Here is a 10,393-nt window from a genome sequence, read left to right as displayed (position 1 = left end):
AAGAAGAAATTCAAAAGACATTCCCTTTCTAATTAAATCGAAATGGGATCTGGCCCACTCATTGGGTAAAGAAAGGAAGAGGGGGGGGGCTGGAGGAGAAGCTGTTCCCCAAAAACAATATTAAACTTAATACAACATTGCAACAAATAAGTGAGAAAAGATCCTGACACACGAAAGTTTATCTCCATCTGGAGCAGCCAATATTCTACCAGGGAAAAGTTAAATCCAAACACTATTCCAATTAAAGAAAATTTTAAAAAATATTTCCCTAACGAGGCAAATCTAAAGACTTAGCAGACAAAGAAGGGGGTTAATCTTCCAACAGCATCAAAGGATACTCACAAACGTAAACTTCAGTTAAAACAGAAGATCTCAACATTCCTAAAGCCAAGACAAGAAGGACCTTTCAACTGTTATTTCTGCATTTTCCTAATTAGTTCCCACCCTTCATCACCACCCCAAACCCCGCTGCCTTTCTTTAACCAAGGAGAGAGCCAGATCCCATTTCTTTCCAATGAGAATGAAAAACACTCTGAAAGGGCTATCTAAAAAGGCTCGTGGGATCATAGGTTTAGGGTTGAGAGGGACCTCAGAAGTCAAAAGCCTTTCGAACCCTGTTTCTCAGTGCTACTAGTTTGGAGTGCCAGAGACAATTGGGGGGGGGATCAGGGGGTGCCTTCACCCTCTCCAGCTTAGCAGATGATACTGGGTCCCAGTCCTGGCTAGCCATTTTGTGAGTGTGTGGATGCATCCCCCCCCACCCCTTGCCTTCATCACTTTGTCAGAGAATGGGGAAGGGGGAGGAATGACTCTAGATACAGGAGAGTCACTCCCAAGCCCGAGGAGGGGGCTACGGGCAAGGCAGAGGCGGACACCTCTTCAAAGACAGGGAGGGGCTGGGCTTGGAGAGCTTTAGCACCTTTAGAGGGGAGGGACCCAAGGAGAGAGGACAAGGGGCTACCGCCTTCAGAGGGGAGGCTGGAGAGGCTGGGCCGGGGGGGAGGGGGGAACGTTGAGACCTTCAGAGCTAAGACATGGGAGATTGTAGACTAGGGAGAAGGGAGGAGGAGGACTGCACTCTCAGAGAGAAGACTGGGAAGGGGAGTCTGCGGCCTCAAAAGGGAGACTAGATTAGAGGGGAATAGGGGGGGCTGCACCTTCACGAGGAAGCCTCCGAGAGGAGGCTGGGGAGGGGGTTGTACCCTCCGAGGGAGACTGGGGAGATGGCGCAGGGGGATCCCGCCCAGGGAGGGGAGGCCCGGGAGGCGGGCCGCACCCCAGCAGAGGAGGTTGGCAGGGTCTGGGGGCGGGAGGGCCCAGGGGCCCCGCACCCTAGGGAGGAGTGGCCAGGGTCTCCCCCAGCGGGGGGTGGGATGGGGGGAGGGTCCATGGCCCGAGGCTCGCTCTGCTCTCGCCAGCCAAGCCCTAGGGAGCCGGCGGGTCCCAGGCTCGGGGAGCGGCCTCACCTGGCCCGGCCACCGCCCGCTCTCGCCTTCGCTCCGCGGCCGCTGCCGCGCGGACGGACGGACGGACGGACGGACGAACTGACGGACGGACCGGGGGAGGGCACAGAGGAGGAGGGCGCCGCGCTGCGCCGGGCCTTGGGCCGGGCCTCTCCCGCTGCCGCCTCCTCACGGTTGCCGAATCCCCAAACTCTCCGAAGCCGCCATCTTCCTCCGCTCAACGTCGCCGCCGCCACCGCCGCCGCCGCCGCCGCCACCACCACCGCCGCCGCTCCGGCCCGGGGAAGACAGCGAAACCGCGCATGCGTCAAGAGCCGCCCGGGGAAGGCCGGGCGGGCGCGGGGCGGCGCGCGCACGCACGCACGCACGGACGTACGGAGGCATGAGGCCCAGGCGAGCCCGCCTCGCGTGGGAAGGCGGGGCTCCGAGGGAGACGCCATGTGGAGAAGGGAAAGGGAGGGAAGGTGAGGTCAGGAAGACGGGAAGCTGGGCCTGAGACCTTCCTCCCGTCGTCCTTTGCCTTTGTTATTGTTCTTTATTTAGGAAGGAGAGAGACGGCTCTGAAGAAACGGGGAAGAAGGGGAGCCAGCCCGGGAAATCCGAAAATCCCTAGCTGCTTTGCGGCTCACTTTTCTCAGCTGTAAAACAAAGGGGCTGGACTTCAGGAGAGGACTGCAAGGCCCGGTCCAGCTGCTCTAGATCCAGGAACCTGTGAAATGAGCTGAGCTGTAGGTGTATCCTGGGATACATGGGGACCTGCCAGATGGACAGACGCATTGACCTTCCCTTCCCCCGTGATAATAAAAGCATCCGCAGACCACACTGCCTGCCTCTCAGTTAAGAATGATAGCAAACGCTCACTTGGAATAGTAACAATGATAGCTAGCATTTATGCGGCACCTACTATGTGCAGGCATCGTGCTAAGTGCTCTACAATTATTACCTCAGTTAATAATAATAATAGCTAACTTTTGTATGGCACTTAGAATCTGTCAGCTGCTTTGTAATTATTGCCTCATCTGATACTCAGAACAGCCCTGTGGGGGAGAGATATTGTTATCGTCCCTATTTTATAAATGAAGAAACTGAGGCAGGCAGCAGTTAAATGACTCTCCCAGGTTCACACAGCTAGTTAAGTGTCTGAGGAAGGATTTGTATTCCCTTCTTTGTGACTCCAGGCTTTGTGCTCCGTCCATCTCACCACCGCACCGCCTACCAACTGTACATTTCAAGACCCAGCTTGAGCTTCTGAATAAAGCCTTTTCTGATCCCTCCAACTGCTAGTATCTTCCCTCCCAAACTGTTTTATATTTAATTCCTTGAACTTACCTTATATTTGTAGTCTATACTTATATACTTAAATAGTTACTTGTCCCCCTTCCCCCAATAAGGATGTAAACTCCTTAAAGGAGTAGAAATTATTTTGTTCTTTATACTTGTCCCCAACACTTAACTAGGTTCCGGGCACAAGGTGGATGCTTAATAAATGCTTATTGACTGAATGATTAAACAACATAGGACGGTGTAGCAGCAAGCACCCCAAGCGCGTCCTCAGGGTTTGCTGCCCATACAGGTTCTTGGATCTGCTTTGTTAAAGGAAAGCAACTCAAAATGGGTTAACAAGCTTACTTTAATCAGTCAGACATATATCGTTTACCTTGTTCAGGGGAAAAAGGTCGGCACCCCAAACTTCAGAATATACAGACAGTATTATCAAGACAGAAACAGATCAAGTACACAGCTTTCCAAACTGTGCAACCATTACATCCATACCAAACAACATCTGGGTTTCAAAGCCTGCCTCTCATACCTCTGAGCTGTGGGAGTCATTGGACTCACCCATTAAAGGTAAATAGAAATAGCTGTGTGACCTTGGGCAAGTCACTTAACCCCAATTGCCCTACCTTCCCCCCCTCCAAAAAGCAAAAAAAAAAAAAAAAGATAAATAGAAATGCTTGTAGGGCCAGCCTCACAGGGATATTGTGAGGCTGTGAGATATGTGAAATGTGTTACCAACTTTCAGGTGCTATAGAAACGTCAGCTACTGTTAGCTGTTCAACCACTCTCCACTCAACACTTATTCTGCTCTCAGGAGGGCTCATAAAAGGGTAAAACACAAGCTCACACAATGGGAAAATTTACATGGGATACATTGATTTCTCGACAAGCTTTGTTCTTGCCTTTCTATCGCCTCTAAGATTGTTTTTACAACTGTGTTTGTTAATTAAAAACATCTATTGATCAATCAGTAATCAAGTGTTCATTAAATGTTGACCGTGTGCCAGATACTGTCTTAGCAGCCACCAATCCAAAAAAGTCACTACTTTCCAGGAATTTACATTCCAGAGGGAACTTGAATCCAGCCCCCAAACCAAGGGCATGTGGCATGGAATGTTTCAGGTCTGACGTCTCTAGTCCTGGTTCCTCTCTGATCAAATGTTTGTCTGTGCTAATGTCATTTGTTGTTGTTGTTGTATCATTTCAGTAGCATCCTACTCTTTGTGACCCCATTTGGGGTTTTCTTGGCCAACATAGTGCAGTGGCTGGCCATTTCCTTCTCCACCTCATTTTACAGATGAGGAAACTGAGGTAAACAGGGTTAAGTGACTTGCCCAGGGTCACACAACTAGTGTGTAAGGCTGGATTTGAACTCAGGTACTCTTGACTCTAGGCCTGGCATAATATCTACTTAGCTGCCCATGACGCTATTCCAAAATATAAGCTACTAGACCCAGGCACTGTAACTGTTCACAGGGTCGAGACTCATTCTTATCTTTGAATTGGCATCACGTATCATAGTGCCTGGTACATAGCAGGTGTTTAGGGGTAGCTAGGTGGTATAGTGGATAAAATACTATCCTAGTTCTATGAGCCTGGGCAAATCACTTAACCCCAATTGCCTCCAAAAAAAAATAGCCTTAATCATAGTAGTGTTTAATGAATGCATGTTGGTTGACTGATTTGGTTGACACCAGTTTGACTGCAAAGTAATGAAATTTTCAGTCACGGCAACCCTCAAAACCCACCTTATGTGTTATAGAGCTAAGTTCTAGAGATTTGTATGTTGAACAACAATGTTCTCATGGTGGCACTGTATGGCTATAAGCCATGGAATACCAGTTACCAAAGAACTAAAGTCGAGGGTCACCTAAAGGGCAATGAGGAAGCACAAGGTGAGAGTAATAAATTCTTCAGTAGAATGGAAGTAAAGAAAGGCATCAGAAACATGGATGACCACCAAAAAAAGGGAGCCTATCATTTGTGGAGAGCTAAAAAGTCATGGTCCATATATTCAATCTATATAAAGTCAAGAGAATTATGGGTATTATCCAAGCATGTTGGGTGGACCCCTTAAGGAGACAACGTGGGTACAGTAGAGAGAACATTACCCCTAGAGTCAAAGACTCTGGGTTCAAATCCTTTCTCTGATGCTTACTAGTTGGATGACCTTGGTCAAGTCCCTTAAACTCTGTGAATCTCAGTTTTCTCATTTGTAAAATGAAAGGATTAGACCAAATGTCTTCTGAGTGAGGTCCATTCTAGCTCCAAATTTATGATCCTAGGATTTCTGGGAAATCACAGAGAAGAGTGGTATGGGATGGGCAGGCATGGATGCATTGCAATCTGCACATTTGGAAGGAATACCCACAATGATAAGATTATAGAGTCATTGAACATCATGGCTCAAAACTCTACAAACTAAATCAAACCCAGAAGAGCATCTCCCAGATGTGGGAAAATTAGAACACTAATACATTGTTAGTGAAGTTGTGAACTGATCCAACCATTCTGGAGAACAATTTGGAACTATACCCAAAGAACTATAAAACTGTGCATACCCTTTGATCCAACAATACCACTACTTGCTCTGTATGCCAGAGAGATTAAGAAAAAAAAGGGAACAGGACCCACATGTACAAAAATATTTATAGCAGCTCTTTTTGTGATGGCAAAGAATTGGAAATTGAGGGGATGTCCGTCAGTTGGGGTATGGCTGAAAAAATCGTGGTATACGAATGTAATGGAATATTATCATTCCATAAGAAATGGTGAGCAGGCAGACTTCAGGAAAACCTGGAAAGATTTACATGAACTGATGCTACGTGACGTAAGCACAACCAGGAGAACATTGCACTCAGTAACAGCCACATGGTGCGATGACCAACTTTGTTAGACTTAACTCTTCTGAGTAATACAATGATATAAGACAACTCCAAAATACTCATGATGGAAAATGCTGTCCACATCTAGGGAATTATTTTTTTTTAATACAGATTCTGTTTATTACTATTTTCTCTCTTTTTTTTGTTGTTTTTTGTGTTTTATTTCTCATGGTTTTCCCCTTTGGCTCTGATTCTTCTTTACAACATGACTAATGTGGAAATATGTTTATTATGATCTTACATGTATAGCCTATATCAGATTACATGCCATCTTGGAGAAGGGGAGTGGAGGGAGAGGGAAATTTTAGAACTCAAAATCTAATAAAAGCGAATGTTGAAAACTAAAAGTAATTTTAAAAGAAGAATATCTCCCTCTACTGGTCATATGGCAGAACTGCACGAAGAGGGTCAAGATTGAGCAAAATAAAAAATGTAGGTCTCTAAAAATGTATGACCGGGTGCATCTGAAACCCGTAACCCAAAAGCCCATACTCTGGGCTTACATGGACTCGGTGACTATTCCAGGTAACCATCTTGCGCTTTCATTAATTCTGCTCCCTCCCAGAATTTACTCTTGGAAACATCGGATACCATTTTTGAACTCCATATATATGGGGACTGTAGTTCCTGTATAAGTACTCAAGATAACAATGGATAAATAGGTAACCAATCGTATTTATTCCACCCCTTTAAAAATGCAAAAACACATACAAGGGCTCACAACAATCCATAAACAACGCAAGAAAACACATGAAGGACTCATATAACCCATAAATAATCGACACACTTCTCTACACAAAGCTCACTTTTCAAAGGGTCCTAAAATCATCCATGTTTGTAGTGTAATTTTGTGCATTAGACTACCTCTGGAAGGGAAGCAAAGGGAAGGTATCCACTTGACATAGCAACTAATCCACTTTTAATCTAGAGATGCCTTGAGATATCTAACCCTAAAGTATTCAGTTCTTTCCCTTGTCCATAGGAAATGACCTTGAGGCTACTAGACAGGCCCTCCCTTCCTTATCTGACTGACCCCCATCAACTTAATAACAATAATGTATATAATTATACACATACATATGTAATGTATGAAGTCCAGGTCCCTTTTTTCTTCTTATCTTGGACTCAGTCCACCCCAAGTCCCAGGGTTCTGTACATAATCCTCTTATCTCTCTTCCCAACAACTTCCCTTCTCATGATAGAAGACCAGATCCCAGGATTCTTGACCTAAGTTTCTAGAGAAACAACTCCAGAGGCAGACCCTGCTCAGGATAAAAAAAAAACTTACCCTTTTCTTTCTGGAAAGCTAGATTCCGGGACCTCAAGCTGAAACTCCTATGTCTCTGACAATTGCATGGGAACCACTTATTCTCAACCATGTGCCCTTTGGAATGCCTATGATATGTCAGCAGTCTAGGCATTTATGGACTATGGGCAGCATCCAGATCTAGCCCTAGAGAGACCCTATCAGGGGGTATATATACTCTAATGTGGTAGCCATGGAGAGAGGAGCTATGTAGAAAGAGTTTCTGAATCCCAATTTATGAAGGAGTTTTTGAGCTATTTTTCAGAGGTTACCTTTTCAAAGTCCAAGAAGTTACCTTGGTCTAGAAAAGTGTTCAAGTCATTATAAAATATGAGTTTATAATTAAGGGAGAAAGGTATCAGAGAAAAGTATAGGAATGTTTTCATTGGCTTGTAGGATTAGATGCACCTAGTCCATAGAAAATAGATAGAATGGTTTTCTTCTAGCTGCCATATTTTAGGAAGGATTGATAATAAAAGAGCAGCTAGGATGGGGAATTTCCTTGAGTCTATGTCATATGAGGATTAGCTGGGGGCTTTGGTTGGAGATGAGATTTGTCTTCAAGTATTTGATAGGTTTTTATGGGTAAAAGATATGAGCTGTGCTCCAACTGGCTCCAGAGGGAAGGAAATAAGCATTTATTGTTATTCTTGTCATTGCTGAGTCATTTCAGTCTGGTCCCACTCTTCTTAACCGCATTTGGGGTTTTCTTGCCATTTCCTCCTCCCGTTCATTTTACATATGAGGAAACTAAGTCAAACAGCATTAAGTGACTTGTCCAGGGTCACAGTTAATAAGTATCTGAGGCCAGATTTCAACTCATAAAGATGAGCCTTTCTATCCACTATACCACCTAGGTGCCCATTTATTAAGTATCTGTTATGTGCCAGTGAAGAGGTTACCATAAAAGAAAATGAAGAGGTATGAGCACTGGAGAATGATCTAGCACAGAATGATGGGGTACAGCCTCTGGGAACCCCCTTGAGCTCTCCTTGAATCTTCCCACATAGGGCATTTGCATGAGGTCATAAGCCTTCCAATGTGGCTCTGCTCAAACCTTTGCTATTAGCTTGGCCCTCCATTCTTCAGAAGCTGCATCCAGGTCCATGTCCTCCAACTTAACCAAACTGGACTGAGAACCTCAGAGTGTCAGGCTGAGTATGAGTAGGTGTTCAACTTAATGGGATCTGAGAGATCAGGCCCCAAAACATACACACACACACACACACACACACACACACACACACACACACAAAACACACCAAAAAAACCACCTCCAAGGTACTTGGAGAATAAGAAAGGAATAGGGAAAGAGAGAGGCTTATGTGCCTTCCAGTCCCCACTGGAGAAGAGTTTGAGATTAGCAGTGTTCCTGGTGTCAGAGAACCATAAAAATGAAGAGGTTACCATAAAATAAAATGAAGAGATATAGGGTTAGGTGTGCTTGAGACCCCAAAATATCAATTCATGCTGCGTCCTACTGAATGAATTCAACTCAAGCTTTCTCTCAGTCAAAGAAAAGTAAAGTTTATTAAAAGTTCGCCATAATGGGTAAACTCTTAAGGAGCTGCAGTATCTGTGATGCTTGTATTGGACAAGTGGGCCAGAATCATCTGACACAGAGTGAGTCTGTGCTAGATAATTCTCTTGCCTTCCCCCTCTCATGGAGGCAAGATGGGATCTGATATATAGAAAGGTTGAGGTAGGAATCTAGGGGTGATCTAGAGGAGGAGTTTGGGGAGGGTCTTCAGGAGGAGACAGATGAGGTCAGACTTCAGTAAATAAGTGATTAAGGGTGGGAAGTTGCTGGAGCCTACTTGGAAACAACAGACAATGGTGGACTAGGCCAGTTCTAGGGTGTAACAGTTAATTTGGGTATAGATATTTTGGGAGGATCTAGGGTAGGGGCTAGCTGGATAATGGAGTGCCAAGCTAGTAACAAAGGTTTGGGAAGAGCCACAATGAAAGGCTTATGGCCTCATGCAAATGTCCTATGTGGGAAGATTCAAGGAGAGTTCAAGGGGGTTCCCAGACCCTGTACCCCATCACCAGGGGGTGTAGGATGTTCAGGGAAGACTAGCACCTCTCGTGTGAGGGCTGCTGAGCTCTTTTCAGGACTATGCACTGACCTTTGGTGTCCCACTTGCTTCACCCAACTCTCATCTGTGGCTCCAAGAAGCTTTCACATGTGCAGCGGCCACTCCCAGTAAACTGTTTTGGCAGATGGGCTAAATGATGTTGAGGGTAACTGTGAGGGATAATTTGCAGTGAAGTTTCCTCATTCTCAAAAATTAAATCTAGACAGGGGCGGCTAGGTGGCACAGTGAATAAAACACCAGCCCTGGAGTCAGGAGGAGCTGAGTTCAAATCCGAACTCGGGCACTTACACACAAAACACTAGCCATGTGACCTTGGGCAAGTCATTTAACCCCATCTGCCCTCCAAAAAGAAAAAAAAACCTCAAATCTAGAGAGGCTTCAGCATACACTAGGCCTAAGTTTAGAGGTCACCTGACCTTGCAGGAATCTGGGACTTAGAGCAATGGAGACCTTCCCCAGTGCCACCTCAGCACAAGATATGCCAAATAAGGACAGAAGTGCTTTCTCAAACATACATTGGGTGATCTACTGTTTCCTTGTTCCAGTACTTGAGGTAGATTGCCAAGTTTAGATTGTACATCTAACTTCCAGCCAATGGAAGAGAAGGGTCAGGAGGGAGGTGGGGGAGAATTCCGCATTAGGGCTTTATAACTTCACCATTTCCTTTTGTAAATTGCTTCTCCTCCCTGACCATTTGTCTGGAGGGTGGCCCTTTCTCAAGATTATAAAAAAAACCATTCTTTTCTGCTTCCTACCTTGACAAAACCTCTGAGTATTATTTGGGTAAAGATTTCTGTTTGCACACAGTTTTGGGGTGCACACAGTAATCACAAGGTCTCAGACCTGTAAGTGAGTTGCAGGGTGTCTATAGGTAATGAGGTATGGACTCTGGGAGCCCCCTCCAGCTCTCCTTGAGTCCTTGAGGTACAGGCTCTGGGAACCTCCCTTGGACTCTGCATGAGGCAATAAGCCTTACATTGTAGCTGGGCCAAGACCTCTAGCCTAGTTACTATATACTAACTACTAACTCTAGCCTAGTTACTAGAACTTCATTGTTCATCTGCTTCCCACGGGAACTGGCCTAGCCCACCATTGTTTGTGGTCTCCAGGTAGCCTCCTGAAACCTCCCACCCTTAATCTCTCATTGACCTCATTAACTCCTCCTGAAGACCCTCCCCAAACTCCTCCTCTAGACCACCCCTAGATTCCTCCCACAACCTTCTGTTTATAAGACCCCATCCTGTTTTCATGTTTGTGAGAGTGCCACAGAATGGTAAGAGCGCCATGGAATAGTGAGAGCACCATAGAATGCCACAGAATAGTGAGAGCGCCATGGAATAGTGAGAGCACCATAGAATGCCA

The 10,393-nt window shown here is 45.6% G+C and overlaps 1 protein-coding gene across 1 annotated transcript in view; it reads right to left on the bottom strand.

Annotated features, from left to right (window-relative positions):
- The window catches only part of FBXO42 (F-box protein 42), a 102,970-nt gene extending 101,352 nt beyond the window's left edge, over positions 1–1,618 (bottom strand). The window contains exon 1 of the mRNA XM_069079136.1: positions 1,467–1,618. The gene's annotated coding sequence lies outside the window, so the exon portion shown is untranslated. The remainder of the gene's footprint in view (positions 1–1,466) is intronic.
- Between the last annotated feature and the right edge of the window lie 8,775 nt (positions 1,619–10,393).

Source organism: Petaurus breviceps, unplaced genomic scaffold (genome assembly GCF_028583685.1).
Source record: "Petaurus breviceps papuanus isolate PSGF00001 unplaced genomic scaffold, PetGlider_PUasm1.0 91041, whole genome shotgun sequence".
Taxonomy (NCBI): Eukaryota; Metazoa; Chordata; class Mammalia; order Diprotodontia; family Petauridae; genus Petaurus; species Petaurus breviceps.
The sequence above is the reverse complement of the archived record's forward strand: the minus strand, read 5'-3'. Positions and strand labels throughout refer to the sequence as shown.